Source organism: Macrobrachium rosenbergii, chromosome 21 (genome assembly GCF_040412425.1).
Source record: "Macrobrachium rosenbergii isolate ZJJX-2024 chromosome 21, ASM4041242v1, whole genome shotgun sequence".
Lineage (NCBI taxonomy): Eukaryota > Metazoa > Arthropoda > Malacostraca > Decapoda > Palaemonidae > Macrobrachium > Macrobrachium rosenbergii.
In genome coordinates this window covers 44518464-44525238 of record NC_089761.1, presented here as the reverse complement: position 1 = coordinate 44525238, position 6775 = coordinate 44518464, and the positions used below count along the sequence as shown (strand labels likewise).

Sequence of the window (6775 nt, the reverse complement as noted above, 5' to 3'; positions counted from 1 at the left end):
ACTGAAGTTACTGTTCACGGCTTCTTCTCTTTTATTGGGTAACGGAGAATGTCTGTGAGACTTCGAGCCAAAATTTTTTGAGGACACTTCCTTCGGGAGATTTACTGGATCCAAGGTAAGTAATGAGGCGTCAAATGAGGCGGTCCATGCCTAATAGGCTCCCAGTGACGTGAGTCTTCCGTTTGCCAATGCGTATAATCGACAGAAAATACAGAGCTTCTATTTGCCTGAAAGATGATGTTTTTATTTGTGATTTTATTCTATGTATGTGTATGTGTATCTCTAACCTAAATTAGGACCCACATTATAATATTCTATCTTAAAGCAAAATCCTCCTCGTAAACATGAAACCCTTAACAATATCTACACAAGTAAAAAATACTCAGAATCTTCTTCGGCGCTATCGAGTTTTCTGTACAACGTATAATCAAGGCCACCGAAAATAGATCTATCTTTCGGTGGTGGTCTCGGTATAATGTCCATGAAACTTTAACCACGGCCCGGCGGTGGCCTGTCTTAAATCGCTGCCAGACGCACGATTATTTATGGCTAAATTTAACTATAAATAAAATAAAAACTACTGAGGCAAGAGGGATGCAATTTGGTTTGTTTGATGATTGGAGGGTGGATGATCAACATACCAATTTGCAGCTCTCTAGCCTCAGTAGCTTTTAAGACCTGGGGGCGGACAGAAAAAGTGCGGACGGACAGACAAATAGCAATTTTGTATGTTGAATTGTTTGTAACTTGGTTACTGTACTTTTCATGCCTATTTAAGTACAGTGTGATATAATCAATATAGTACTGTAGGTTTTTTCATCCTAAAACACAATACAATGTACATACAGTACTGTATGTATAAAAGACGTCGCAAAACAAAATTTAAATTACGGGTGTCAAAGGGGAGCGCTCTGAACACAATTTTAATTTGCGATCCCATTTGTCTGTATCTCTGAATGTTTGTATGTTGAATGTTCGTAAGTAGGGTGGTGCCTGTATATGTATATATACGTAATCATTTGTATGTAAACTCATAAGATTTCATCCTGTATTACTTTAAAATGTGGCAGAGTATTTGAAAGGGAGTAGTGTTATAGAAGAAATCATGCATCCAGCAGTATACTTCGAATAGTATGTATAATAATTCCCTACATTCAGCAGCACTTCAGTGACTACTATTTTTTAATGGCCAGCGGCAACAGAAATTTCCCAAAATTTTACACACCAAACAACGAAGAAAATCGTAGTCCTTGTAAAGAGCACATTCGATTTACATTCAAATTCAATTACGCATATTTCTACAAATTTATCTTTGAAAAAAATTACAGGCATCATTTTATAACATAAACATAAATTTATTTGGTTAAAAAGACTGGTTTTTCTGAGCCTCATGACTGGGGTCATAGGTATTTCGATGAACACGATAATGTTTCATGAAAAATAATGAAACATGAGGCTATATATTTCTTAACCTTTATCATTTTTTGCAATATCAGTACAGGTTAAGGCGCTGCATACTATACGTCCTCGGCCTTTCGGTGGCTTTCACACCCTGCTGAGCGGCGAGATTGCTTATATTATACCTAACCTTTCACTTTGCTCCTTTGCCTTAGGGTACTTTGTTAAGTTAAGTAGCCTATACCTTAGTTTTACCAGACCACTGAGCTGATTAACAGCTCTCCTAGGGCTGGCCCGAAGGATTAGACTTATTTTACGTGGCTAAGAACCAATTGGTTACTTAGCAACGGGACCTACAGCTTATTGTGGAATCCGAACATCATTATAGCGAGAATTGAATTTCTATCACCAGAAATAAATTCCTCCAACTCTTCATCAGCCGGCCGCGGGAATTGAACTCCGGCCCATCGAATGACAGTCTGAAGCTCAACCGACTCAGCCAACAAAGGGCTGGGGTACTTTGTAAAACCATATCATACAGCAGGCATCTATTAGGATGAAAGTGGCCGGATTGGGCCCCATTTCCTTACACTGAAGTTCATAAATCCCTCTAATTGCTCCTCTGTCTAGAGATTTAGTATATTAGAATATTAAGCCATTGGCCCTTACTAGTGCAGCACTGTCTAGTAACTGCTAATTGCCAACATGGTAGCAATCAAATTTGACTAACTAGATCTGATAGAATGGGAGAAGAGGCGATTCACGGAATATGTGAAACAAAGAATGAAGCAGGATATGTGTAAAAGACTGGAAAGAGACCTGGTGTATCTAAGAAAACCAAAGATGAAAATGAAAATACTGTTCAACCAACTCCTCTCTTTGAACGGGATATGTGGACGTTGAATGTTAATCAAGGGATAAAGGTAGACGCTGTTGAGATGAATTGCTTTTGTATTATATGTACCATAATAAGAGGAACTAAAAGGGAAAGAAAAATGGAAATCCATGGAAGAGGTAAAAAAGTTTGCATAGGTTAAAGGATGATAGATCATTGTTTTGAGATGGTTCTGTAAGTGGAAAGAATGGAATACGTAAGGTGGGTTAAATGAATTAATAATTTTGGAAGTGCTAAGACCAAGGGAGAGAGTAAAGCTTGAAACATGCTGTTTAGATAAAACGGAGGTGTTGGAAAATAAGGGTCTTAATATCGAGGAGGTACCAGATTAAATGCTAGATACAGGTAAACGGCGTCATGTGTTTAAGGGGTTCAATCATTGCAAATTCAAATATATTGCAATTGTTTACTCATATTCGGTATTAGCGGCTCAAAATATTGCAGTACACTCAGTTTGAAGGAAGAGCAGAGCTGTTGTTTCTACTAGCCATAGTGAAGAATTGCTTATCCTTTTTTGCTCTTAAACTATCTATTTATCTATCTATCTATATATATATATATATATATATATATATATATATATATATATGCAAAAGTATATAAGAAGGGAGGAGAGAAGGTGAGCAAAAGCTTTAAAGAAACTATGTTGTTCTACATGGAAGTGTTGAGGTTGTAAAGCCGGTAATTAGGAGGTAAAAAAAAAACCTGAATTAATGAGATTGCAAAGGAGATGTTAGTGGCTGACCAGGGTTTGTTAGTCCTGTCTGGTTGATAAGGAAAAGGTCCGAAAGGAATGAATGAAAGGAAAAATTGTTCCGTTGTATAATGGTGAGGGAGATAGAGGTGAACGGAAGATTTATATGAGTATAACATTACTTAAAGAAATGAAGACAAATGACGAGAGGATTAATAAGGGAAGAATAACGTGTTTTTAGACAAGGAAGACACAGACCTTGAACAAACCTGAAAAAGTCATCATTCCTTCAAGTCTGCTCGAGGTCCTTGTATGCCATGTGGAGCCTTGTCCCTTTACTTCCAAACATACTACATTAAATGTTTCATCAAAAACACTTTCTCCGCATACCGTCTTTCTTGTCTAAAAACACGCTGTTCTTCCGTTATTAATCCTCTTGTCATCTGCCTCACTTTCTCTAAGTAATGTTAAAGCCACACAATTCTTGATGTCACCTCTATCACCCCTACCTTTACGCAATGGAACAATTTTTAGTTCATCTAGCAAACTGGACATTGGTACAAAAGTTGTGGTAATAGGAGTCCTAAATGTACTATGGGATGGTAGTTAGTTACAGGTGATAGAGTGTTGATTCTGGCAGTAAACAGAAACTGAAGAAACAAGTAAATGAATCTGAAAGTATTCGCAAGAGGAGGACATTGAGAGTAGCTGTGGGAACAGTATGGAAAATTGAGTAATGAATGTCTAATGGATGGTGGAAAAATTTAAGTAGCTGATTTGTAAAATTATCTGGGAGGGAATATAGTGGCTGATAGAACGATGAAAGAAGTAAGTCACTTCATAGGTGAAGCAGGTAAGGAAGCAGGGAACCCAAAAAACTGGGTAAAGATTTGAAGTTTACACTGGAAACCGAAATGATTTGTTTGCATGGTATGTGGGATAAGGACTGATAGGTTATAGTGTGGTGATATGTAAAAGTGGTACAATGATTACAATAGGTGAAAGGACGGACGGTTCCGAATATTTTGAGATGGTTCGGTTATGCTGAAAATATAGGACGATAAGTTGGTGAAGTGTAAAATTCAGCAAGCTTAAGGGGGAGGAGGTGAGGAAAACTTAAAAAATGGTGTGGAAGATATACTGGAAAGGAAGGGCCTTAAAGTCCAGTAAGACAGAGACTATGCACGATCCAGTTTAAAATTACACTGTTTGTATGGGTGTCTGACGTGCTGCTGGTGAAGTTTCTGAATGGATGTATGAAGAAACTGGCGTAATGGAAGTTTTCTAGACACAGCGTTCATCAACAACTCAACAGTTAAAGAATGAATTCGTCAGTGACGTTCGTAGTGCCAATTTTTCTCTGGTGCTTCTCCCTGTTAGGGGAAACGATATTGTGTGAATATTTATGAGCATGTGGATCATGCTGGAGAAACAGAAAATTTCGAAAAAGGGGAGTGACGTTCCAAAAACTGTTCCGAGAAGTATTTTAATTTTACTTTGATCGCCACTCCGATACAGAGTTAGTCGACCTTGGGTTTTGAAGAATGAAGTCTTAAAAAACCATATTGTGATTGGTATACGAGGATTACAAATACTGGCAGAGAGAAAGTTTGTTACTTTTAACTGAATTCTGAAAAATTTCCTTTGAAGTGACACTGTTCGCTCATTTTTTGCCAGAACAATGTGGCAATCAGATTTCATTTCGGAGTAAGTTTTGTCTTTTATGATTCGATAATCAAGAGAGAGAGAGAGAGAGAGAGAGAGAGAGAGAGAGAGAGAGAGAGAGAGAGCACTTTATCCCTTTCTTCTCTCTTACCTTTCTCTTGATTAAGGTAATAAATAATTCAAACGATAAAAAAACACCATTAATAAACATAAAAAATATCTAATAGATTTTACGAAGCATTCATTCTCTCTCTCACTATAATAAGTTACAGTTTCCAGTTTACTTAGAATATGTTTAAAAACAAAACTACATAAATGATAAATTCTATTTTATTGGAAAAGGCACAGAAGTTAGAAATACAATTTAGAAGCACTTGCGGTGAACAATGCCAGGGCCAGATTCATCGTATTCCTCCTTGGTGACCCACAAGTTCTGGAAGGTGGACAGAGAACCAAGGATGGAACCACCGATCCAGACGGAGTACTTCCTCTCAGGGGGAGCGACGATCTTGACCTTAATAGTGGATGGAGAGAGACCAGTGATTTCCTTCTGCATCCTGTCAGCAATACCAGCATACATGGTGGTACCACCAGACATGACAATGTTGGCCAACAGATCCTTCCTGATGTCAATGTCGCACCTCATGATGGAGTTGTGGACGATCTCGTGAACACCAGCAGATTCCATACCAAGGAAGGAAGGCTGGAACAGAGACTCGGGAGCACGGAAACGCTCGTTGCCGATGGTGATGACCTGACCGTCGGGAAGTTCATAAGACTTGTCGATGGAGGAGGAAGCAGCGGCAGTGTTCATCTCACTCTCGAAGTCCAGGGCAATGTAGCAAAGCTTCTCCTTGATGTCACGAACGATTTCACGTTCAGCGGTGGTGGTGAAGGAGTAGCCCTTCTCAGTCATGATCTTACCAAGGTAGTTGGTGATGTCACGACCAGCCAAGTCCAAACGGAGGATGGCATGGGGAAGAGCGAAACCTTCATAGACAGGAACCATGTGGGAGACACCATCACCGGAGTCGCAAACCTCACCAGTGGTACGACCGGAGGCGTAGAGGGGAGAGGACAGCCTGGATGCAGACGTACATGGCGGGCATGTTGAAGGACTCGAACATGATCTGAGTCATCTTCTCACGGTTGGCCTTGGGGTTGAGAGGAGCCTCAGTAAGCATGGTGGGGCACTCCTCAGGGGCAACACGGAGTTCATTGTAGAAGGTGTGGTACCAGACCTTCTCCATGTCGTCCCAGTTGGTGATGATACCATGCTCGATGGGGTACTTGAGGGTGAGGATACCTCTCTTGCTCTGGGCTTCATCACCAATGTAGGCGTCCTTCTGACCCATACCGACCATCACACCCTGGTGACGGGCGCGGCCAACAATGGAGGGGAAGACAGCTCGAGGAGCGTCATCACCGGCAAAGCCAGCCTTGACAAGACCGGAGCCATTGTCGCAGATGAGGGTCGCCGCTTCTTCGTCGTCACACATGGTGGTGGTTTATGCCCTGGTGTGTAAGAGAAGTACCTGTAAAAGAAGAAAAGTATTCTAAGAGGCAGTACTTTTCATTATAACTTTATTTACCATAAAGAACTTTTCAGCATTTGATGAAAACATGTTCTCTCCAGCTAATTGTACCAAGAACATAGGAAGGAGTACGATAGTGTAATGATAGTATAATGATACTAAATAAGTAAAAGAGAGAGAGAGAGAGAGAGAGAGAGAGAGAGAGAGAGAGAGAGAGAGAGAGTGCAATACCACAGTGATGCTAAATTAGCTTAATTTTTCGCTCATTGTGAATGGTCTGTAATTGTTTCTTTGGATATTTTTTGCCTACGATCGAAGAGAAAGAAAACCTGGTATTCCAGTAAGTGGAGTTTTACTGTGATTTATTTCTGACTAAAACTGCGATATCCAGATGACAGCTAAATGACGTTATTTTCCGTAGCATAAAAGTTTCATGTAGCTGTAGGAAAACCTGATTTTTATTATAATGAGAGTAAGGAAAAGAAATTTTTAAAGCATAAAGATAAAACGAACCTGTAGAAGTGATACGCCTTTACCCTTTTTATGCTCACAATAAATTATATTAAACATGAAGTCTTCTTCATGATA

At 39.6% G+C, this 6775-nt stretch overlaps 1 pseudogene; it reads right to left on the bottom strand.

Moving 5' to 3' along the window:
• Positions 1–4966: 4966 nt before the first annotated feature.
• On the bottom strand, positions 4967–6216 carry LOC136850094 (actin-2, muscle-specific-like; annotated as a pseudogene).
• Positions 6217–6775: the final 559 nt, after the last annotated feature.